The following is a 26411-nucleotide window of genomic DNA, read 5'->3' as shown; positions in this document are numbered from 1 at the left end:
TATGTTCCCATTGGTGCACTTCCATTTCTGTCCGCCACTATTGGCCTTCCAAATTCGTCCATTCCCACTTCATTTTGCAACCACATTTGTGTCTTACCTTCCTGGTTACTCTTATGGCAAAAGTGGTGACAATTCTTGGACTTGAGCGGCCTTTCTCAACTACATAACCCAACAGGTAAAAGTATTTGGTAAGTCAATTAGAGTGACATCCATATACACGAGTGCGAGTGGATACACGTAAGGGAGCGTGAAAGGCAACATCTTCGGTTTCGTTGCTAACTTTTTGCAGGTTCTCTCATACGTCATGGCGAATACAAGACGCATAAAAGCTAGCCCACAACATTGTCTTCCTGATCCTAAGGGAGTCAATGAAGTGTGTGACGACCCCACCTCCCCCTGAGGTGTACCAAAGGGTTTGGCGGACCGCCTGCCCAGCTCTCGCCAGGACTCACTCACTCAAACCACGTACACACATCCATGGACCATAAATAACATCCACAATTCAAGCTTATAATTTACATTGATAGAGATCAGGGTACAAAATCTCGATATACTTAAACTAGTTCAAAACATATACAATCCAAATACAAAATGTTCCATTCGAGGAATAGCGCGAGTACAAGTCAAAAGTTAAAAGTCAAACAACTAGACTACGCTAGTCTTTACATATCTCACGCCTCGCTCGTACCCCTGTAAGGAAAACAAATAACGTGGTATGAGCTAAAAGCCCAGTGAGGTTCCAAATAGCAAATTGACCATTATTTATAAGTACAAGTTTTCGATATAGCAAAGTAAAGAGCATGAAGAGTTCATAAATGTGAGCAATAACACGTCAAGTAGAAATCTCAAAATGAGCGAGTGTAAAAGTTTTTCAAAATCAACAATAATCCAATAAGCAATAATCAATCCAAAGCATAAGGATACGGATGGCCCTCAGGAGCCAACTTCCATTCATCATCAGGAGCTTGATCACGTAGTAGTTGACACTCCGTCAACTTTCAAGTAAAGGAACCAATCCAGTAGAGCACCACTTACACGACTCTCCGTCCACCATTCACACCCCCTACTGGGCCCAAAATCCTCAATAAACATGGGTGGTAATACTCGAGTATACCGATTAGCCGAGGAGGTATCACTCCACTCGACAAAATAAGAGACCCAGGGTTCGTTACCCAATCGACCAAGCCCTTGCCGGCTCGACTAGAGTAACTCGCCACAGGGTTTCTGGAATTCCAGGAAGTGCGCACATCAAGTATATCAAGTCAATTGCAATCAATAAACAAGTATATCACGTAAGGGCAAGTGCGATAAAGTACACTCTTGCCCTGTCAATTCACGTATATAACAAGTACTCATATTGGTCACGTATCCAGTTCAAGTATCTAGTACAATTCAGTATTTGAAAGCACTCACCACAAGATATAGTGCCTTTACTGGTCACTTTCAGGTTATACTCCGAGTTCGGAGACCAAATCTGCGATAAAACTCAATTTGAGAACTTTGAAACATGACTAGAGTTCGAAACTTAGACGTTTCGTTCAACAAGAATCAAGAAATTGAAATTCACTTGGACAGTAGTCGTGAAACACTTGCTCGCCTTTTTAAACAGTAAAACTTTGTAATATTTATACTTGAAATTGTCTTGCGAGTTGAAAGTACAAGGAAAACATACTTTGAGCAATCATTATTTCATTTCTCAAGGGTACAAGTTCGTCCAAGTCCTAACGTATAACACTCAAGAAACATAGTGGCCAAGGTTCTCGCTAGTTCAAGTAATAAGTACTTAACCTTCACTCAAGTCGCTAATATAGTTTTCTAGTCCTCGAGTAAAAATTCGGGCAGCATGCCCTTTGTGTTTACCTAATTTTCCAGCCTTTTAGGCTTCATTGTTTTTCTCAAACACAACCCAACATTATACATATCAGCAATTCATGTCAAGAGCCGTTCCATAGGCTCACAATATCATAATAACAAGAATCGTATTAAGTACAAGTGCAGAAATTCAATTTAGTTCAAAACAGATTTGACGTACAAATGCGGAAATAACATATCCGAGGTTACGCTTATCGGATTAAAATGAAACCTATGCCGTTTCGAAGCTAAGACACAGAGCTACAACATTCATGAAGGTCACTTAGTCCCGTTCCTAATGTAACTCTGTCAAATTCTCGAATTACTAAACCAGAAACCAATTCGTCGGCTGTTTAAACACAGAACACTGTAATGGTCATAACTCAGTGTACAAAAGTCCAATTCAGGTGTTCTTTGAGGCATTTTAAAGATACTTCAGAACACTACAACTTTCATGTTTTGGCCCAGAGGTAAATCAGTACGACTCCCAGTCAAAAAACGTGATAAACTGGACTTAACTGATGAAACGGACTGCTGGGAAATATTTAAAACAGTAAGGGTATTTTGGACTTTTCACATCCTACGTTGCGCTGATTGAGCTGCAATTTTGTAGGCACCTATAAAATGTCATTCTCTACAACTTTTCTTCTTTGACCTAAGGCCAAATCAGCCTCTAACACACAGATACAAATTCGGACAGAATGTAAGCAAGAATTTCCAGAAATCTGAAATCTTTAGTTTTTAGTGGAACTTTCCTAAATTTCTTGGTCTAATCACTACCACAACACCTTATGAAACCTCAATTGCAACATATAAGCATCTTACAACAATTTGGGCAGAATTTCCATAAGCCCTAGTTCATCAAATAAATTGGGGAAAAACCTCTAAAACATGCTAATCATCCATGATTCCACCACTATAATCAACTACTAAACTTAATTTAACAAAATTGAAAGCAAAACTTAGAGAGATAAGCTCTCTTACCTTGAATAGAGGACACAAAGAGTAGCCCAAGCTTTCTCTTTCCAAAATTTCACCACAAATCACTAACTAAACACTCAAAGGTGAGTTTAATCGGTTTATTTCCTTAGTTTTCTCACTTTGTAGCTAGAAATCAAGAAGAAATGAAGAAGTTTTTCTCTTGGTCTTTCCCTCTCTCTCTTATTTCGGTTATGGAGCAGAAAAATGAAGGAAATGGAGCTTAACTTGTCTTATAAGGAAGTAAGAAGATTAAGGCTAATTGTGTCCACAATTTTTGGCCAACACTTGGACTAATCTTGTCCACAAATTTTTCTCTTTCTTCCCTTGCATTTCTAGCCTTATAATTTCGGTCAAACCAGCTGCAAATTAGGAAGATATTTTGTGCAAAAGTCAATAAGCTTGTTTGGTAAGAAAAATGGTGGTCAAGCGGTGCGTTCAATCGGTAGTGCGCGGGACCCGCCGGTTCGCGCCGTTTTTCTTAAAAACTCACGTACTAGGTTTTTTTTTCTTCCCATTCACTATCCTTATATCATTGCTACTACTCACACATTATTTTTCACTTAAAAGTCACTTTTAATCCCCAAATTGATCCCTGGCCAGTACCGAAAATTTATCCGGCGAAAATCGCGAAAACCCTAATTTTGCTCAAATCTTGAAACCGAAGTGTAAAACCCTATTTTCCAGGTTCATCTGCACTTATTGTTGAACAATTGGGTAGTAGGGCTTTAATAAATAATAATTTTCAAATAAAAGGAAATTTTTAAGAAAACGTGAGGAATTTTCCAATTCCAATGATTAAATTTAAGGTTTCAATCAAAATGTGAGAGATTTAAGAGAACCGGTTAGTCACAAGTAAACTAGGGTTTTTGACTAAAATATTAGGGTTTCTAGTCTTTTAAAACAAAATAAGGTTTTAAATCAAACCCGAAGAAATATACTTTAATATTTTCTTCACAAACAACCTCCTAATATTCGGGATGTTACAAAGTGGCATTACGCGGTGTAGATGAGCAATTGGAGCTCGTCAAATCTCAGTTGCTTGGTTGGTTTTATACTCGTTGCGGTGTCAAAGATAAAATTTGTAGCTTGCCCATTGATGGGAGTTGTGAAGTCATCCTTGCAAGTGCTATCATGGTTGAGAAATTAAATCTTCCAACCATTGATCATCTTCAACTGTACAAGTTGATGAGTACTCGTGGTGTTGTTTGGGTTACTAAGCACACACTTGTACCTATTCAAATCGGCAAATATGTGGACGAGGTGTTGTGTGACCTGTGTTGTTGGGCAAAGCATGGATGTCGAGGCGAGAAGTTAAATATGACGGACATACTAATAAGTATGCCTTCTTATTTAATAGTCGTCGTTTTGTGCTTGTATCGCTTACTTATGACCAGCTTTGTATTGATCTAGCATACATGAAAATGAGCTTGAGCGTTATAGAATGGAGAAAAGGCTAGATGAGGGAATTGTGCCTGAAGAGGTAAAACCCGAGGGAGTTGAAAGCGACGAGATGAAAGGGTCAGCTGTTGAACTAGAAAATGAGTTGGAAAAATCTGATGAGATGGGTGGTAAAAAGGAAGAAAAGAGAGAAAGTGGGCTGATCTTGAACAACCCGGTGAAGGCCTATTATTTTCCTTACGAACTTACCTTTGCTTTGTTTAGTGTTTCTTCTTTTATACAGATCAGGCAAAGGGAAGTTGAGCTGTTCTTAGTGCGTTCCATTCCAAAATCAATTATAGGCTTTGCAAGCCTCCAAGAGTTAAACCCCGTTGGTATCCATTCATGGAACAATGTCAACTCAAATCAGTCCACACCAAAAGGGAGTTGATTCGAGCTCATCTTGAAGGGAACACTCCATATTTTGGGGATGGTTGTGTACCAAGGGTTCATTCAAAGAACAAGTCCCTCAATGACCATTGTGATTTTCGTCTTGCTCTTTGTACACATGAAGCTCCAACATCACCAAATCCGCCATGGGACCTTGCAAGTGTGTTCTGGCCGAAGTTCGATTTCATGGGATACACTTCACACCACTTTGAGGACCCTTACCTCGTGACCACAAACGATCAAGTTGAGCACACATTGAAGATAGTTTGTGAGATTCAAGGTTCGACAGGGGTTATTTTCCAACTTAGCACGTGGGTTTTGCATTGGATGACATCTGTAGCAATGGTAACAAGATTGAGTCAAAGGCATGTGACTCGTCTTGTCACCATTCGTGCTTCAATTTGTGGGCAAATTGCTTTCAAGAGGAGGGGAATTATATAAACAAGAGGAGCCATTGGAGTAAAGCCATGAGTTTTTCTTGGCTGGTTGTGAGCATTTTCAAACTAACCAAGAGACATGAGCACCGAATCATAGTATGAGGGCCGATATGTGGTGGCATTAGATTTGGGCTTCATACTACCAACGCTTGTAGTATCATCCATTTCTATCCAGATTTGAGGACAAATCCTTCTCAAGTGGAGGGGACTGATGTGTGCACGGACCTTAGCCCAAGTAATGATCCAGTTCGAGTTCCATTGGGCCCAGTCACACGTGCACGAGCCAAGCGCTTCAAGGAGTCCCTTCAAGCTCTTGTGTGAAATGTTCAAGACCAACAAGGAGTCCATCGGGATATTGAAGGCTTGGAAGGTGATAATCAAGTTGTCTACATGATGATCCAAGCCCACGAAGAGAGCCCATGAAGGTTTGGTCGACTAAGCCCTGGCCTTAGTGTTAGGTTCAATTGCTTAGAGTTGGATTAGATTAGTTTATTTGATTCATGGCCCGGCCCACCTTGTCCAAGGAGTGGCCGACCTTCCTTGTCTAGTTTCTTAGGGTTTTATTAGCCCTTAGCCTATATAAAGTCTCACTTTGTATGATTAACGGGTGCACAATTTTGATAATAAAATTCTGATTTGTTTCTCTTCGACTTATTGAGAGCATTCGAACCTTAACCTGCTTGGCAAGGGATCTTGAGCGATCTTGCGTATTGTCCTTGATTGTTCTACCGACCTATCCACTAGAGTATTCACCTCAATTGGAGTTGGCATTCTACCACCTTCAATCAATTCGTGTCGTCCGTTTTGGTTTTAGGTTCCACAATCCAAGCGTTGGACAACCTCACTAGATCCTTGGGCAAGCGTGTTACGTGTCTCGAAACGAGTTGATCGAGGACCTTATCAGTTGGCTTCAGAGCTTAGGTGAAGGTATCTTTCGTTATATCCTTGTTTTTCGTAGTTGCGTCGAAGGGTTTTGGTGTTTTGTCCGCTGCCTTATTTAAAAAAAAAAAGAAGAAAAAAATGACACTGTTCACGTTACAGTTTATCCGAACACAAAATCTGTTGGTGTGTTATCCCTTTTGTGTTTGTATCTAGTTTGTCGATAATTTCTGTCCAAAATTTGCCGAAAGGTTATGTTCCCAAATCTGTCTTGGTCGTTAGGCATCACTTGAGCAATAAGAAAACAAGTGGGGCGGCGGCTAGGGTTTCTACTTGCGGCTAGGGTTTCATTTGCACTAGGGTTTCTTTGTTTCAAATCTGTCCGAGTATTGCTTGCTTCATCCAAGTTGTTTACTTAATTTCCAAATTCATTTAGGAAACTAAGTAAAGCACTTGGATAACTCCTTTGTTTTCACTTGGCTACTCTCCTACATTCTCTCCTACATTTTAGGAACACTACCCACTCCTACATTTTAGGAAGCTAGGGTTTCTGACTTTTATGTTCCCATTGGTGCACTTCCATTTCTGTCCGCCACTATTGGCCTTCCAAATTCGTCCATTCCCACTTCATTTTGCAACCACATTTGTGTCTTACCTTCCTGGTTACTCTTATGGCAAAAATGGTGACAATTCTTGGACTTGAGCGGCCTTTCTCAACTACAGAACCCAACAGGTAAAAGTATTTGGTAAGTCAATTAGAGTGACATCCATATACACGAGTGCGAGTGGATACACGTAAGGGAGCGTGAAAGGCAACATCTTCGGTTTCGTTGCTAACTTTTTCCGGGTTCCCTCATACGTCATGGCGAATACAAGACGCCTAAAAGCTAGCCCACAACATTGTCTTCCTGATCCTAAGGGAGTCAATGAAGTGGCATTACGCGGTGTAGATGAGCAATTGGACCTCGTCAAATCTCAGTTGCTTGGTTGGTTTTATACTCGTTGCGGTGTCAAAGATAAAATTTGTAGCTTGCACATTGATGGGAGTTGTGAAGTCATCCTTGCAAGTGCTATCATGGTTGAGAAATTAAATCTTCCAACCTGATACGAACCAAGAGACACCATTGTAACTCGAGCACGAGCTAAGAAGATGAGGGAGGAACTCCAAGGACTTGTTCATGAGATACAAGGCCAAGAAATTGTTCCCAAGGTCATGGAGGGGCTTGAGCATGAAGGAATGAAAGTCATCCATGTAGTGCACGCCAAAGAGAACCATGTGTGACCCTTCTCTAGTCACATTTGCTGTTTTAGTTAAGTCATTGTAATAAGGGCTTAATGGTCCATAGCCTTACTTTATTTACCTAAGCGATGATCTCATAAGGTTATTTACCTAAGCAATGACCTCATAAGGTTGTTTACCTAAGGGATGACCTCATAAGGTTTGATCAAGCCCACAATTCTTAGTCTTATGGAAATAGTCAAGCCTACAATTGTTAGTCTTAGTCAAGACCACAACTCTAGACTAGTTCCACATTTAGTTGTTCATCTCTATGTAAGGCTATAAATAGCCCACACTTCCAATGGTTTAGGCATTCAATCAATAAATCAGATTTTGAGAGTTTTCTTGGTTTCTCCAAGGCTTCTTGAATACCTTAGAATTTCTCTAGGTGTTTGTGACTTATCAATCTAGAATCGCACTAGGTTGTGGCGTCTTCTACCATTATACCAAGGTTCGTTAACCACGTGATTAACGGGTTGAGGTCATCCGCTTCAAACTTGGTGTCCTCTTGTCGATCCTGAAGCTATTCTTTTACGGGTTTCGTCACAAGGTTGGCGACGTTCGTATCAGTTGGTAATCAGAGCTAGTTAAGAGGTATCACGTTATATCCCTTTATTTATTTCCTTTTCGAGTCAAGTTGTCGAAAATTCTGTTTTCGTGTTCTAAGTTGCTATCCGCAATATCCAGATTTGTTAGATCGTGTTCTTGCGTTATTTTTCCAGATTTGTTACGTCATAAACTTGTGTCTAGTTGTTGTTAATTGCTGTGGTTAGCCTTGTTTGGTCCAGCCTTTCTTTTTGTGTCTTATTCTTGATTCTTTGTTTGAGTCTTGTTTCTATCCTGTTATATCCATTCAATTCCAATCTTTTGTTCTATTTGATCATTCGAGGTTACTGTTCATCCGAAAAAAAATCAGTTTGTAGCAAGGGTTTTAGAGTCCTATCTAGTTATTACCTTGTGTTCTTGTTTACATACAAAAAAAAAAAATAGCTGGCTAACCTTACAAAAATTCCTGGAAATCTGTCTTGATCAAAACTTGGGTTTTTTTGAAGTTCCTGATTGTTTAAAACCACAATCTTGAAGTTCTTGGAACTTTAGTTGGGATTCTTGAAGACAACCAAAATCTGTCTTGATCAAATCGTGAAATCTTGGATTGTTTGGGGAGGAAATCATCTTCAATTTCGTGTTTCTTGAATTCTGGAAATTAACATCTTGAATTCTTGAAAGAATCTTGAAGTTTCTGGGTTTTGGGAATCAAATCTTGGTAAACAACAAGGCTGCAAAATTCCAGCTGCCAAAATCCTTGTCTTCACCACAACAATCTTCTTTCTTGACTAAGAACATTTTAGCCACGAAATTTGACTCTTCTTGGCTGATTATAAAACAAAAACAAAGGAAGAAGAAGAACATTCAGCCTATTCAAGTCAAATTTCCCAACCTATTCAAGTCAAATTTTCCAACCTGTTCAAGTCAAATTTTCCACCCTTGTTCCCAAAAACAACCAAATCAATTCCAATCTTGAACTTGACCTTAGAATTCATGGGAACCAGTAAATAGGAAGACTAATCCTCATTTCCAAAGGATTAAGGAAGAAAAGCCAGCCTTGGGTTTCCAAAACAGTCCTACCACAACACAAATTCATCTTCTATTCGGATTCCATCTTTGCAACCATTGAGGATTTCTGTCCAATCATTAATTCTGAAAATTTTCGTGCATCATTAGGTCAATTTTAAGTGTCATTCTGAATCCTCTAAGTGTCCATTTACCTACCAAAACACTGACCACAAATGCAGCAACCAGCAGCTCAAAATTCCAGTTTTGGATAGAGTTTTGTCTAGGATCCTTAAAATTCAACTTTGAGTCATTCTTTGAGTCATGGTCAGTCCCTTCATCTTTTGTTCTTTTTTTTTTTCGTTCAAAGTGCTACAATCTTGTGACCCTGGTTGGTAAGTCGATCCACACTAGAAGGAGTTCTAACTTGTTCGAGGAGTTGACCGAGGAGCCTTGAAAATACCTTGGTGAGTTCATTAGAGTGTTCAAACACGAGAGCAAGCAGAACCTTGAGAAAATTAGAGTGTTTTAAACACTTGAGTGATACACGAGTGACGAGTGTAAACATGTGAGCTTGTGTGGCGAGGAAAAATATCTTTTGTTTCACTAATTTTTTGCAGGTTTCCTCATACATCATGGCGAATACGAGGCATTTAAAAGCTAGCTTACAACATCTTCTTCTTGATCCTAAGGGAGTCAAAGAAGTAGCATTACGTGGTGTAGATGAGCAATTGGATATCGTCAAATCTCAGTTGCATGATTGGTTTTATACTCGTTGTGGTGTCAAAGATAAAACATGCAGCTTGGCCATTGATAAGAGTTGTGAAATCAATCTTGCAAGCGCTATCATGGTTCACAAATTAAATCTTCCAACTATTGATCATCTTCAACCGTATAAGTTGCCGAGTGCTCATGGTGATGTTTGGGTTACTAAGCACACACTTGTACCTATTCAAATTGGCAAGTATGTGGATGAGGTGTTGTGTGATGTAGTCCCAATTCAAATGACACATGTGTTGCTGGGCAAGGCGTGGATGTTGAGGCGAGAAGTTAAATATGATGGACATACTAATAAGTATTCCTTCTTATTTAATGGTCGTCGTTCTGCACTTGTACCACTTATTTATGACCAACTTTGTACTGATCTAGCATACATGAAAAGTGAGCATGAGCATTATAGTATGAAAAAAGAGCTAGATGAGGAAATTGTGACTGATGAGGTAAAATCCGAGGGAGTTGAAAAGGAGAAAGAGGTTGAAAATAATGAGAGGAAAAAGACAGCTATTGAGCATGAGAAAGAGATTGAAACATCCAAAGTATTGACTGAGATTTTAAGTTTCAACAAAAATGAGAGTGAGGGGGTTTATTGCCACCTTAACATTGCTCTGTCTAGTGTTCCTTGTTTTGTGCAGGTTAAGCAAAGTGCAATCGCTTTGATCTTACAATGTTCCATCCCAAAGTCACTTGTACAATTTGCCAGTTTCCATGGAGTTTGTCTTCTAGGAGTTAGATCAATTTGGTTCCCATTCATGGAATCGGATGATTTCAACGCTGTTCACGTCTTTGGAGGATCAAACTATGTGTACCCTCAAGACATTAGAATCGACCACGTTCCACGAGTTTACACAAGAAGCGAGGTCTTCAATGGTCACTACAATACCTATGCTCATCTTGTACCTAGTCCACTTGAAGCTCCAACTTCACCAAGTCAGCTTCCATACTTTGCAAGCTTATTCAAGTTTGAGGAGTCTGATTTCATAGGATCTACATCGCATCACTTTGAGGATCCTTACCTCATGATCATAAGCGATCAAGTTGGGCATACATTGAAACTGGTTCGTGAGATTCAAAGTTCAACAAGGTTTACTTTCCAGCTTAGCAAGTGGTTTATGCATTGGATGAAACTTGTGGCAATCATAACAAAATTGACTCGACGGCATGTAACTTTTCTTATCATCATTCATGCTTCAATTTGTGGGCAAATTGCTTTCAAGAGGAGGGGAATGATACGAGTTAAGCTATGCCATTGGATAAGGTTCAAGTCCCACTAGGACTGATTACACGAGCAGGTACGCCTAAACATTGAGCGAAGGATGGACCAAGTTGCTCAACGGGTTAACAAGGGACGCCAACGCGTTGTGTTTGAACCTGGTGACTGGGTGTGGTTACATCTACGCAAGGAAAGGTTCCCAGTCCAAAGGCGCAATAAATTACTTCCCCGAGGAGATGGGCCGTTCCAAGTCATCAAGCGCATCAATGACAATGCTTACAAACTGGACCTACCCGGTGAGTACAATGTGAGCGCTACATTCAATGTCTCTGATCTATCTCCTTTTCTTGCAGACGATGAAGTTGATTTGAGGACAAATCCTTTTGAAGAGGAGGGGGATGATACGAACCAAGAGACACCATTGCGAACTATTCGAGTTCCCCTAGGACCCGTAACTCGAGCACGAGCTAAGAAGATGAGGGAGGAACTCCAAGGACTTGTTCATGAGATACAAGGCCAAGAAATTGTTCCCAAGGTCATGGAGGGGCTTGAGCATGAAGGAATGAAAGTCATCCATGTAGTGCATGCCAAAGAGAACCATGTGTGACCCTTCTCTAGTCACATTTGCTGTTTTAGTTAAGTCATTGTAATAAGGGCTTAATGGTCCATAGCCTTGCTTTATTTACCTAAGCGATGATCTCATAAGGTTATTTACCTAAGCAATGACCTCATAAGGTTGTTTACCTAAGGGATGACCTCATAAGGTTTGATCAAGCCCACAATTCTTAGTCTTATGGAAATAGTCAAGCCTACAATTGTTAGTCTTAGTCAAGACCACAACTCTAGACTAGTTCCACATTTAGTTGTTCATCTCTATGTAAGGCTATAAATAGCCCACACTTCCAATGGTTTAGGCATTCAATCAATAAATCAGATTTTGAGAGTTTTCTTGGTTTCTCCAAGGCTTCTTGAATACCTTAGAATTTCTCTAGGTGTTTGTGACTTATCAATCTAGAATCGCACTAGGTTGTGGCGTCTTCTACCATTATACCAAGGTTCGTTAACCACGTGATTAACGGGTTGAGGTCATCCGCTTCAAACTTGGTGTCCTCTTGTCGATCCTGAAGCTATTCTTTTACGGGTTTCGTCACAAGGTTGGCGACGTTCGTATCACAACCATTGATCATCTTCAACTGTACAAGTTGATAAGTACTCGTGGTGTTGTTTGGGTTACTAAGCACACACTTGTACCTATTCAAATCGGCAAATATGTGGACGAGGTGTTGTGTGACCTGTGTTGTTGGGCAAAGCATGGATGTCGAGGCGAGAAGTTAAATATGACGGACATACTAATAAGTATGCCTTCTTATTTAATAGTCGTCGTTTTGTGCTTGTATCACTTACTTATGACCAGCTTTGTATTGATCTAGCATACATGAAAATGAGCTTGAGCGTTATAGAATGGAGAAAAGGCTAGATGAGGGAATTGTGCCTGAAGAGGTAAAACCCGAGGGAGTTGAAAGCGACGAGATGAAAGGGTCAGCTGTTGAACTAGAAAATGAGATGGAAAAATCTGATGAGATGGGTGGTAAAAAGGAAGAAAAGAGAGAAAGTGGGCTGATCTTGAACAACCCGGTGAAGGACTATTATTTTCCTAACGAACTTACCTTTGCTTTGTTTAGTGTTTCTTCTTTTATACAGATCAGGCAAAGGGAAGTTGAGCTGTTCTTAGTGCGTTCCATTCCAAAATCAATTATAGGCTTTGCAAGCCTCCAAGAGTTAAACCCCGTTGGTATCCATTCATGGAACAATGTCAACTCAAATCAGTCCACACCAAAAGGGAGTTGATTCGAGCTCATCTTGAAGGGAACACTCCATATTTTGGGGATGGTTGTGTACCAAGGGTTCGTTCAAAGAACAAGTCCCTCAATGACCATTGTGATTTTCGTCTTGCTCTTTGTACACATGAAGCTCCAACATCACCAAATCCGCCATGGGACCTTGCAAGTGTGTTCTGGCCGGAGTTCGATTTCATGGGATACACTTCACACCACTTTGAGGACCCTTACCTCGTGACCACAAACTGTGAGGACTCGCAAATTCCTTACATATTTCTCAAAAATTCCCTTTTATTTGAAAATTATTTGGAAATTATTATTTCATGTTATCCATAGTTCAATCACCCTAGAAAAGCGCCAATGACCATAGGAAATTAGGGTTTTCCTATTCGTTTTCAATTTAAGGTGAAATCGGATTTTTTCGTGTAACTGCAGTATAATTATCCGGTACCGAGTAAGGATCAAATTTGGTATTTAAAAGTGACTTTTAAGTGAGAAATAATATGTGATTAGAAGCAATGATAAAAAGTTAGTGAATTGGAAGAAAAAAACCCTAGTACGTGCGATTTAAGAGAAAACGCGTCACACCGACGTGTACTGTGCACTACCGATTGAACCACCACTTGACCACCACTTTCTTGCCATACAAGTTTATTACTAATGGAGCAAAATATCTCCTCTCTCATGATGACATCTTGGCCGAAATTAAAGGGCTAAAATGCAAGAAAGGAAAGAGAAAATTTTGTGGTGGAAATCAAGCCAAGTGTTGGCTAAACTTGTGGACACAATTTGTTCTAATCTTCTTGACTTCTTATAAGACCAATTAAGCTTCATTCTTCCCCAATTTTCTGTTGCATAGCTAGGAGAGAGAGGAAAGGGAGAGCAAGAGAAAACAAAATTTCTTCTTGATTTGCACCATCCAAGTGCAAGAAACAAATTCTAAACCGATTAAAGTGTGAATTGTGATCTTGGGAAGCTAGGGAAGCTAAAATTTTCAAGAGGAAATGAAGTGGTACTCTTGCAAGCTTTGTTTTGAGGTATGTGCTGTCTATACTTGCTATATGGATGATCTATGTTGTATCTAAGCTTAGATAAGTGGTTGTAGTGATGATGGGAGCAAGAAATCAAGAAAGGTTCCATTAACAATAAAAAATTCCAGATTTCTGGAAATTTCTTTCCCCTTTCTGTCCGGTTTTGTTTCTTCATGTTAGAGGCCGAATTGGCCTTAGGTCAAAACATGAAAGTTGTAGAGAATGGTATTTTATAGTTGCCCACAAAATTTCAGCTCAATCGGAGCAACGTAGCTTGTGAAAAGATGAAAATACCCTCACTGATCTAGGTTACTTTCCAGAATTCCGCGTGGACAGTTCAGTCTATTTGGTTGTGTTTGATCACTATAATCCGTTCAGATTTAGCCAATTGTCAAAACATGAAAGTTTTAGTACCCTGTATTAGCTTTTCAACGCCACCAAGAACGTCTTAAACGGACCTCGGTAGACTGGGATATGGTCATTTGAATGCAGTGTGGTTAATTAACCGACTAGTTGGATTTTGAATCTGTAAAGTGGGAATTTGACTAGATTGCATTGTAAATCTGACTGAGTCATCTTCATGAGAATTGTATACATTTGTCTTAGTTTTCATATGGCTTTGAAATTACTGGATTTGGAGTTATGTGTGCTGAGATCAGAGTGGATGAATCAAGACTACCACAGTAAACCTTGAACTAGAAAATCTGGGATCATTTTGATAAATTCGACCTAGATACAGGGTAAACTGGACTGAGTGGCCTTCTTCAACATTGTAGCCCTGTGTCTTAGCTTCGAAACGGCATAAGTTTCATCCCAATCCGATAAGTGTAACTCCGGTTGTGACCGTTATGCATGAACCCGTCAAAACTGTCTTTTGTCAAATTGCATTTCCGCACTTGTTATTACTTTAATTTTTGTTCTTATATTGTCTTGAGCCTATGAAATGGCTATTATGATGAGTTTGTGGTGTACATGACTTTGGGATTGGCTGAGAAAAATCATGAAGCCATAAATGGCTGGAAAATTAGGTAAACACAAAGGGCATGCTGCCCAAATTTTCGCCCGAAAGCTAAGTTCTATTTGAACTTGTATAATACTATGACCGTTTTTCCATCTTAAAAACATGATCCTTCTTCAATTGGAAACTCCAAATGTTTACTTACTCTTACCAAATAAAGAGGAGTGCTTATTCACGGGATTGGATGGCTTATATCGTGTACAGTTTAAGTTTGGATCTATTTTATGTATGAGTTGGTCTTGTGTAAATATTTGCAATTGATATGGATGTAAGTATATGTTCCACGATTGGAATCAGTTTCCGCTGCATTTGTAATATGTAATCATTGGAGAATTTGATGTAATTTTGAGATTTATATTGTAATTGGGTTGAGGACTGTAGTGATCGACTGAGTCCCGGCGAGAGCTGGGCAGGCGGTACGCCGAACCCTCTGGTTCGCCTTAGGGGGAGGTGGGGCCGTCACACAAACGATCAAGTTGAGCACACAATGAAGATAGTTTGTGAGATTCAAGGTTCGACAAGGGTTATTTTCCAACTTAGCACGTGGGTTTTGCATTGGATGACATTTGTAGCAATGGTAACAAGATTGAGTCAAAGGCATGTAACTCGTCTTGTCACCATTCGTGCTTCAATTTGTGGGCAAATTGCTTTCAAGAGGAGGGGAATTATATAAACAAGAGGAGCCATTGGAGTAAAGCCATGAGTTTTTCTTGGCTGGTTGTGAGCATTTTCAAACTAACCAAGAGACATGAACACCGAATCATAGTATGAGGGCCGATATGTGGTGGCATTAGATTTGGGCTTCATACTACCAACGCTTGTAGTATCATCCATTTCTATCCAGATTTGAGGACAAATCCTTCTCAAGTGGAGGGGACTGATGTGTACACGGACCTTAGCCCAAGTAATGATCCAGTTCGAGTTCCATTGGGCCCAATCACACGTGCACGGGCCAAGCGCTTCAAGGAGTCCCTTCAAGCTCTTGTGTGAAATGTTCAAGACCAACAAGGAGTCCATCGGGATATTGAAGGCTTGGAAGGTGATAATCAAGTTGTCTACATGATGATCCAAGCCCACGAATAGAGCCCATGAAGGTTTGGTCGACTAAGCCCTGGGCCTTAGTGTTAGGTTCAATTGCTTAGAGTTGGATTAGATTAGTTTATTTGAGTCATGGCCCGGCCCACCTTGTCCAAGGAGTAGCCGACCTTCCTTGTCTAGTTTCTTAGGGTTTTATTAGCCCCTTAGCCTATATAAAGGCTCACTTTGTATGATTAACGGGTGCACAATTTTGATAATAAAATTCTGATTTGTTTCTCTTCGACTTATTGAGAGCATTCGAACCTTAACTTGCTTGGCAAGGGATCTTGAGCGATCTTGCATATTGTCCTTGATTGTTCTACCGACCTATCCACTAGAGTATTCACCTCAATTGGAGTCGCCGTTCTACCACCTTCAATCAATTCGTGTCATCCGTTTTGGTTTTAGGTTCCACAATCCAAGCGTTGGACAACCTCACTAGATCCTTGGGCAAGCGTGTTACGTGTCTCGAAACGAGTTGATCGAGGACCTTATCAGTTGGCTTCAGAGCTTAGGTGAAGGTATCTTTCGTTATATCCTTGTTTTTCGTAGTTGCGTCGAAGGGTTTTTGTGTTTTGTCCGCTGCCTTGTTTAAAAAAAACAAGAAGAAAAAAATGACACTGTTCACCGTTACTGTTCACCGACACTGTTCACGTTACAGTTTATCCGAACACAAAATCTGTTGGTGTGTTATCCCTTTTGTGTTTGTGTTTAGTTTGTCGATAATTTCTGTCCAAAATTTGCCGAAAGGTTGTGTTCCCAAATCTGTCTTGGTCGTTAGTCATCACTTGAGCAACAAGAAAACAAGTGGGGCGGCGGCTAGGGTTTCTACTTGCGGCTAGGGTTTCATTTGCACTAGGGTTTCTTTGTTTCAAATCTGTCCGAGTATTGCTTGCTTCATCCAAGTTGTTTACTTAATTTCCAAATTCAATGGATGTCACTCTAATTGACTTACCAAATGCTTTTACCTGTTGGGTTTTGTAGTTGAGAAAGGCCGCTCAAGTCCAATAATTGTCACCACTTTTGCCATAAGAGTACCCAAGAAGGTAAGACACAAATGTGGGTGCAAAATGAAGTGGGAATGGACGAATTTGGAAGGCCAATAGTGGCGGACAGAAATGGAAGTGCACCAATGGGAACATAAAAGATAGAAACCCTAGCTTCCAAAAATGTAGGAGTAGGTAGTGTTCCTAAAATGTAGGAGAGAATGTAGGAGAGTAGCCAAGTGAAAACAAAGGAGTTATCCGAGTTCTTTACTTAGTTTCCTAAATGAATTTGGAAATCAAGTAAACAACTTGGATAAAGCAAGCAATACTCGGACAGATTTGAAACAAAGAAACCCTAGTGCAAATGAGACCGTAGCCGCCGCCCCACTTGTTTTCTTGTTGCTCAAGTGATGACTAACGACCAAGACAGATTTGGGAACACAACCTTTCGGCAAATTTTGGACAGAAATTATCGACAAACTAGACACAAACACAAAAGGGATAACACACCAACAGATTTTGTGTTCGGATAAACAATAACGTGAACAGTGTCGGTGAAGAGTGACGGTGAACACTGTCATTTTTTTCTTCTTTTTTTTTTTAAACAAGGCAGCGGACAAAACACAAAAACCCTTCGACGCAACTACGAAAAACAAGGATATAACGAAAGATACCTTCACCTAAGCTCTGAAGCCAACTGATACGGTCCTCGATCAACTCGTTTCGAGACACGTAACATGCTTGTCCAAGGATCGAGTGAGGTTGTCCAACGCTTGGATTGCGGAACCAAAAACCAAAACGGACGACACGAATTGATTGAAGGTGGTAGAACGGCGACTCCAATTGAGGTGAATACTCTAGTGGATAGGTCGGTAGAACAATCAAGGACAATACGCAAGATTGCTCAAGAACCCTTGCCAAGCAAGTTAAGGTTCGAATGCTCTCAATAAGTCGAAGAGAAACAAATCAGAATTTTATTATCAAAATTGTGCACCCGTTAATCATACAAAGTGAGCCTTTATATAGGCTAAGGGGCTAATAAAACCCTAAGAAACTAGACAAGGAAGGTCGGCCACTCCTTGGACAAGGTGAGCCGGGCCATGACTCAAATAAACTAATCTAATCCAACTCTAAGCAGTTGAACCTAACACTAAGGCCCAGGGCTTAGTCGACCAAACCTTCAGGGGCTCTCTTCGTGGGCTTGGATCATCATGTAGACAACTTGATTATCACCTTCCAAGCCTTCAATATCCCGATGGACTCCTTGTTGGTCTTGAACATTTCACACAAGAGCTTGAAGGGACTCCTTGAAGCGCTTGGCCGGTGCACGTGTGACTGGGCCCAATGGAACTCGAACTGGATCATTACTTGGGCTAAGGTCCGTGCACACATCAGTCCCCTCCACTTGAGAAGGATTTGTCCTCAAATCCGGATAGAAATGGATGATACTACAAGCGTTGGTAGTATGAAGCCCAAATCTAATGCCACCACATATTGGCCCTCATACTATGATTCGGTGCTCATGTCTCTTGGTTAGTTTGAAAATGCTCACAACCAGCCAAGAAAAACTCATGGTTTTACTCCAATGGCTCCTCTTGTTTGTATAATTCCCCTCCTCTTGAAAGCAATTTGCCCACAAATTGAAGCACGAATGGTGACAAGACGAGTTACATGCCTTTGACTCAATCTTGTTACCATTGCTACAGATGTCATCCAATGCAAAACCCACGTGCTAAGTTGGAAAATAACCCTTGTCGAACCTTGAATCTCACAAACTATCTTCAATGTGTGCTCAACTTGATCGTTTGTGGTCACGAGGTAAGGGTCCTCAAAGTGGTGTGAAGTGTATCCCATGAAATCGAACTCCGGCCAGAACACACTTGCAAGGTCCCATGGCGGATTTGGTGATGTTGGAGCTTCATGTGTACTAAGAGCAAGACGAAAATCACAATGGTCATTGATGTACTTGTTCTTTAAACGAACCCTTGGTACACAACCATCCCTAAAATGTGGAGTGTTCCGTTCAAGATTAGCTCGAATCAACTCCCTTTTGGTGTGGACTGATTTGAGTTGACATTGTTCCATGAATGGATACCAACGGGGTTTAACTCTTGGAGGCTTGCAAAGCCTACAATTGATTTTGGAATGGAACGCACTAAGAACAGCTCAACTTCCCTTTGCCTGATCTATACAAAAGAAGAAACACTAAACAATTCCTAAAATGTAGGAGAGAATGTAGGAGAGTAGCCAAGTGAAAACAAAGGAGTTATCCAAGTGCTTTACTTAGTTTCCTAAATGAATTTGGAAATTAAGTAAACAACTTGGATGAAGCAAGCAATACTCGGACAGATTTGAAACAAAGAAACCCTAGTGCAAATGAAACCCTAGCCGCAAGTAGAAACCCTAGTCGGCGCCCCACTTGTTTTCTTGTTGCTCAAGTGATGACTAACGGCCAAGACAGATTTGGGAACACAACCTTTCGGCAAATTTTGGACAAAAATTATCGACAAACTAGACACAAACACAAAAGGGATAACACACCAACAGATTTTGTGTTCGGATAACCAGTAACGTGAACAGTGTCGGTGAACAGTAACGGTGAACAGTGTCATTTTTTTCTTCTTTTTTTAACAAGGCAGCGGACAAAACACAAAAACCCTTCGACGCAACTACGAAAAACAAGGATATAACGAAAGATACCTTCACCTAAGCTCTGAAGCCGACTGATACGGTCCTCGATCAACTCGTTTCGAGACACGTAACACGCTTGCCCAAGGATCTAGTGAGGTTGTCCAACGCTTGGATTATGGAACCTAAAACCAAAACGGACGACACGAATTGATTGAAGGTGGTAGAACGGCGACTCCAATTGAGGTGAATACTCTAGTGGATAGGTCGGTAGAACAATCAAGAACAATACGCAAGATTGCTCAAGAACCCTTGCCAAGCAAGTTAAGGTTCGAATGCTCTCAATAAGTCGAAGAGAAACAAATCAGAATTTTATTATCAAAATTGTGCACTCGTTAATCATACAAAGTGAGCCTTTATATAGGCTAAGGGGCGAATAAAACCCTAAGAAACTAGACAAGGAAGGTCGGCCACTCCTTGGACAAGGTGGGCCGGGCCATGACTCAAATAAACTAATCTAATCCAACTCTAAGCAATTGAACCTAACACTAAGGCCTGGGGCTTCGTCGACCAAACCTTCATGGGCTCTCTTCATGGGCTTGGATCATCATGTAGACAACATGATTATCACCTTCCAAGCCTTCAATATCCCGATGGACTCCTTGTTGTTCTTGAACATTTCACACAAGAGCTTGAAGGGACTCCTTGAAGCGCTTGGCCCGTGCACGTGTGACTGGGCCCAATGGAACTCGAACTGGATCATTACTTGGGCTAAGGTCCGTGCACACATCAGTCCCCTCCACTTGAGAAGGATTTGTCCTCAAATCCGGATAGAAATGGATGATACTACAAGCGTTGGTAGTATGAAGCCCAAAGCTAATGCCACCACATATTGGCCCTCATACTATGATTCGGTGCTCATGTCTCTTGGATAGTTTGAAAATGCTCAGAACCAGCCAAGAAAAACTCATGGCTTTATTCCAACGGCTCCTCTTGTTTGTATAATTCCCCTCCTCTTGAAAGCAATTTGCCCACAAATTGAAGCACGAATGGTGACAAGACGAGTTACATGCCTTTGACTCAATCTTGTTACAATTGCTACAGATGTCATCCAATACCCACGTGCTAAGTTGGAAAATAACCCTTGTCGAACCTTGAATCTCACAAACTATCTTCAATGTGTGCTCAACTTGATCGTTTGTGGTCACGAGGTAAGGGTCCTCAAAGTGGTGTGAATTGTATCCCATGAAATCGATCTCCGGCCAGAACACACTTGCAAGGTCCCATGGCGGATTTGGTGGCTTCATGTGTACTAAGAGCAAAACGAAAATCACAATGGTCATTGAGGTACTTGTTCTTTAAACGAACCCTTGGTACACAACCATCCCCAAAATATGGAGTGTTCCCTTCAAGATGAGCTCGAATCAACTCCCTTTTGGTGTGGACTGATTTGAATTGACATTGTTCCATGAATGGATACCAACGGGGTTTAACTCTTGGAGGCTTGCAAAGCCTACAATTGATTTTGGAATGGAACGCACTAAGAACAGCTCAACTTCCCTTTGCCTGATCTATACAAAAGAAGAAACACTAAACAAAGCAAAGGTAAGTTCGTTAGGAAAATAATAGGCCTTCACCGGGTTGTTCAAGATCAGCCCACTTTCTCTCTTTTCTTCCTTTTTACCACCCATCTCATCAGATTTTTCCATCTCTTTTTCCAGTTCAACAGCTGACCCTTTCATCTCGTTGCTTTCAACTTCCTCGGGTTTTACCATTCCCTCATCTAGCCTTTTCTCCATTCTATAACACTCAAGCTCATTTTCATGTATGCTAGATCAATACAAAGCTGGTCATAAGTAAGTGATACAAGTACAAAACGACGACTATTAAATAAGAAGGCATACTTATTAGTATGACCGTCATATTTAACTTCTCGCCTCGACATCCATGCTTTGCCCAACAACACAGGTGTCACTTGAATTGGAACTACATCACACAACACCTCGTCCACATATTTGCCGATTTGAATAGGTACAAGTGTGTGCTTAGTAACCCAAACAACACCACGAGTACTCATCAACTTGTACAGTTGAAGATGATCAATGGTTGGAAGATTTAATTTCTCAACCATGATAGCACTTGCAAGGATGACTTCACAACTCCCATCAATGGGCAAGCTACAAATTTTATCTTGGACACCGCAACTGAGATTTGACGAGGTCCATTTGCTCATCTACACCTCGTAATGCCACTTCTTTGACTCCCCTTGGATCAGGAAGACAATGTTGTGGGCTAGCTTTTATGCGTCTTGTATTCGCCATGACATATGAGGGAACCTGCCAAAAGTTAGCAACGAAACCGAAGATGTTGCCTTTCACGCTCCCTTACGTGTATCCACTCGCACTCGTGTATATGGATGTCACTCTAATTGACTTACCAAATACTTTTTCCTGTTGGGTTCTGTAGTTGAGAAAGGCCGCTCAAGTCCAATAATTGTCACCACTTTTGCCGTAAGAGTAACCAAGAAGGTAAGACACAAATGTGGGTGCAAAATGAAGTGGGAAGGCCAATAGTGGCGGACAGAAATGGAAGTGCACCAATAGGAACATAAAAGATGGAAACCCTAGCTTCCTAAAATGTAGGAGTGGGTAGTGTTCCTAAAATGTAGGAGAGAATGTAGGAGAGTAGCCAAGTGAAAACAAAGGAGTTATCCAAGTGCTTTACTTAGTTTCCTAAATGAATTTGGAAATTAAGTAAACAACTTGGATGAAGCAAGCAATACTCGGACAGATTTGAAACAAAGAAACCCTAGTGCAAATGAAACCCTAGCCGCAAGTAGAAACCCTAGTCGGCGCCCCACTTGTTTTCTTGTTGCTCAAGTGATGACTAACGGCCAAGACAGATTTGGGAACACAACCTTTCGGCAAATTTTGGACAAAAATTATCGACAAACTAGACACAAACACAAAAGGGATAACACACCAACAGATTTTGTGTTCGGATAACCAGTAACGTGAACAGTGTCGGTGAACAGTAACGGTGAACAGTGTCATTTTTTTCTTCTTTTTTTAACAAGGCAGCGGACAAAACACAAAAACCCTTCGACGCAACTACGAAAAACAAGGATATAACGAAAGATACCTTCACCTAAGCTCTGAAGCCGACTGATACGGTCCTCGATCAACTCGTTTCGAGACACGTAACACGCTTGCCCAAGGATCTAGTGAGGTTGTCCAACGCTTGGATTATGGAACCTAAAACCAAAACGGACGACACGAATTGATTGAAGGTGGTAGAACGGCGACTCCAATTGAGGTGAATACTCTAGTGGATAGGTCGGTAGAACAATCAAGAACAATACGCAAGATTGCTCAAGAACCCTTGCCAAGCAAGTTAAGGTTCGAATGCTCTCAATAAGTCGAAGAGAAACAAATCAGAATTTTATTATCAAAATTGTGCACTCGTTAATCATACAAAGTGAGCCTTTATATAGGCTAAGGGGCGAATAAAACCCTAAGAAACTAGACAAGGAAGGTCGGCCACTCCTTGGACAAGGTGGGCCGGGCCATGACTCAAATAAACTAATCTAATCCAACTCTAAGCAATTGAACCTAACACTAAGGCCTGGGGCTTCGTCGACCAAACCTTCATGGGCTCTCTTCATGGGCTTGGATCATCATGTAGACAACATGATTATCACCTTCCAAGCCTTCAATATCCCGATGGACTCCTTGTTGTTCTTGAACATTTCACACAAGAGCTTGAAGGGACTCCTTGAAGCGCTTGGCCCGTGCACGTGTGACTGGGCCCAATGGAACTCGAACTGGATCATTACTTGGGCTAAGGTCCGTGCACACATCAGTCCCCTCCACTTGAGAAGGATTTGTCCTCAAATCCGGATAGAAATGGATGATACTACAAGCGTTGGTAGTATGAAGCCCAAAGCTAATGCCACCACATATTGGCCCTCATACTATGATTCGGTGCTCATGTCTCTTGGATAGTTTGAAAATGCTCAGAACCAGCCAAGAAAAACTCATGGCTTTATTCCAACGGCTCCTCTTGTTTGTATAATTCCCCTCCTCTTGAAAGCAATTTGCCCACAAATTGAAGCACGAATGGTGACAAGACGAGTTACATGCCTTTGACTCAATCTTGTTACAATTGCTACAGATGTCATCCAATACCCACGTGCTAAGTTGGAAAATAACCCTTGTCGAACCTTGAATCTCACAAACTATCTTCAATGTGTGCTCAACTTGATCGTTTGTGGTCACGAGGTAAGGGTCCTCAAAGTGGTGTGAATTGTATCCCATGAAATCGATCTCCGGCCAGAACACACTTGCAAGGTCCCATGGCGGATTTGGTGGCTTCATGTGTACTAAGAGCAAAACGAAAATCACAATGGTCATTGAGGTACTTGTTCTTTAAACGAACCCTTGGTACACAACCATCCCCAAAATATGGAGTGTTCCCTTCAAGATGAGCTCGAATCAACTCCCTTTTGGTGTGGACTGATTTGAATTGACATTGTTCCATGAATGGATACCAACGGGGTTTAACTCTTGGAGGCTTGCAAAGCCTACAATTGATTTTGGAATGGAACGCACTAAGAACAGCTCAACTTCCCTTTGCCTGATCTATACAAAAGAAGAAACACTAAACAAAGCAAAGGTAAGTTCGTTAGGAAAATAATAGGCCTTCACCGGGTTGTTCAAGATCAGCCCACTTTCTCTCTTTTCTTCCTTTTTACCACCCATCTCATCAGATTTTTCCATCTCTTTTTCCAGTTCAACAGCTGACCCTTTCATCTCGTTGCTTTCAACTTCCTCGGGTTTTACCATTCCCTCATCTAGCCTTTTCTCCATTCTATAACACTCAAGCTCATTTTCATGTATGCTAGATCAATACAAAGCTGGTCATAAGTAAGTGATACAAGTACAAAACGACGACTATTAAATAAGAAGGCATACTTATTAGTATGACCGTCATATTTAACTTCTCGCCTCGACATCCATGCTTTGCCCAACAACACAGGTGTCACTTGAATTGGAACTACATCACACAACACCTCGTCCACATATTTGCCGATTTGAATAGGTACAAGTGTGTGCTTAGTAACCCAAACAACACCACGAGTACTCATCAACTTGTACAGTTGAAGATGATCAATGGTTGGAAGATTTAATTTCTCAACCATGATAGCACTTGCAAGGATGACTTCACAACTCCCATCAATGGGCAAGCTACAAATTTTATCTTGGACACCGCAACTGAGATTTGACGAGGTCCATTTGCTCATCTACACCTCGTAATGCCACTTCTTTGACTCCCCTTGGATCAGGAAGACAATGTTGTGGGCTAGCTTTTATGCGTCTTGTATTCGCCATGACATATGAGGGAACCTGCCAAAAGTTAGCAACGAAACCGAAGATGTTGCCTTTCACGCTCCCTTACGTGTATCCACTCGCACTCGTGTATATGGATGTCACTCTAATTGACTTACCAAATACTTTTTCCTGTTGGGTTCTGTAGTTGAGAAAGGCCGCTCAAGTCCAATAATTGTCACCACTTTTGCCGTAAGAGTAACCAAGAAGGTAAGACACAAATGTGGGTGCAAAATGAAGTGGGAAGGCCAATAGTGGCGGACAGAAATGGAAGTGCACCAATAGGAACATAAAAGATGGAAACCCTAGCTTCCTAAAATGTAGGAGTGGGTAGTGTTCCTAAAATGTAGGAGAGAATGTAGGAGAGTAGCCAAGTGAAAACAAAGGAGTTATCCAAGTGCTTTACTTAGTTTCCTAAATGAATTTGGAAATTAAGTAAACAACTTGGATGAAGCAAGCAATACTCGGACAGATTTGAAACAAAGAAACCCTAGTGCAAATGAAACCCTAGCCGCAAGTAGAAACCCTAGTCGGCGCCCCACTTGTTTTCTTGTTGCTCAAGTGATGACTAACGGCCAAGACAGATTTGGGAACACAACCTTTCGGCAAATTTTGGACAAAAATTATCGACAAACTAGACACAAACACAAAAGGGATAACACACCAACAGATTTTGTGTTCGGATAACCAGTAACGTGAACAGTGTCGGTGAACAGTAACGGTGAACAGTGTCATTTTTTTCTTCTTTTTTTAACAAGGCAGCGGACAAAACACAAAAACCCTTCGACGCAACTACGAAAAACAAGGATATAACGAAAGATACCTTCACCTAAGCTCTGAAGCCGACTGATACGGTCCTCGATCAACTCGTTTCGAGACACGTAACACGCTTGCCCAAGGATCTAGTGAGGTTGTCCAACGCTTGGATTATGGAACCTAAAACCAAAACGGACGACACGAATTGATTGAAGGTGGTAGAACGGCGACTCCAATTGAGGTGAATACTCTAGTGGATAGGTCGGTAGAACAATCAAGAACAATACGCAAGATTGCTCAAGAACCCTTGCCAAGCAAGTTAAGGTTCGAATGCTCTCAATAAGTCGAAGAGAAACAAATCAGAATTTTATTATCAAAATTGTGCACTCGTTAATCATACAAAGTGAGCCTTTATATAGGCTAAGGGGCGAATAAAACCCTAAGAAACTAGACAAGGAAGGTCGGCCACTCCTTGGACAAGGTGGGCCGGGCCATGACTCAAATAAACTAATCTAATCCAACTCTAAGCAATTGAACCTAACACTAAGGCCTGGGGCTTCGTCGACCAAACCTTCATGGGCTCTCTTCATGGGCTTGGATCATCATGTAGACAACATGATTATCACCTTCCAAGCCTTCAATATCCCGATGGACTCCTTGTTGTTCTTGAACATTTCACACAAGAGCTTGAAGGGACTCCTTGAAGCGCTTGGCCCGTGCACGTGTGACTGGGCCCAATGGAACTCGAACTGGATCATTACTTGGGCTAAGGTCCGTGCACACATCAGTCCCCTCCACTTGAGAAGGATTTGTCCTCAAATCCGGATAGAAATGGATGATACTACAAGCGTTGGTAGTATGAAGCCCAAAGCTAATGCCACCACATATTGGCCCT

The 26411-nt window shown here is 41.1% G+C and overlaps 1 long non-coding RNA gene across 1 annotated transcript; it reads right to left on the bottom strand.

Moving 5' to 3' along the window:
* Positions 1-501: 501 nt before the first annotated feature.
* Positions 502-1468, bottom strand: LOC140035966 (uncharacterized). Its single transcript, XR_011839861.1, has 2 exons — positions 1414-1468; positions 502-690 (listed from the first exon to the last, which is right to left on the bottom strand). It is a non-coding gene; the product is annotated as an uncharacterized lncRNA (long non-coding RNA).
* Between the last annotated feature and the right edge of the window lie 24943 nt (positions 1469-26411).

This window comes from Coffea arabica, chromosome 2c (assembly GCF_036785885.1).
Source record: "Coffea arabica cultivar ET-39 chromosome 2c, Coffea Arabica ET-39 HiFi, whole genome shotgun sequence".
In the NCBI taxonomy this organism is placed as follows: Eukaryota; Viridiplantae; Streptophyta; class Magnoliopsida; order Gentianales; family Rubiaceae; genus Coffea; species Coffea arabica.
Note: the sequence above shows the minus strand (reverse complement) of the source record. Positions and strands in the feature narration are given on the sequence as shown.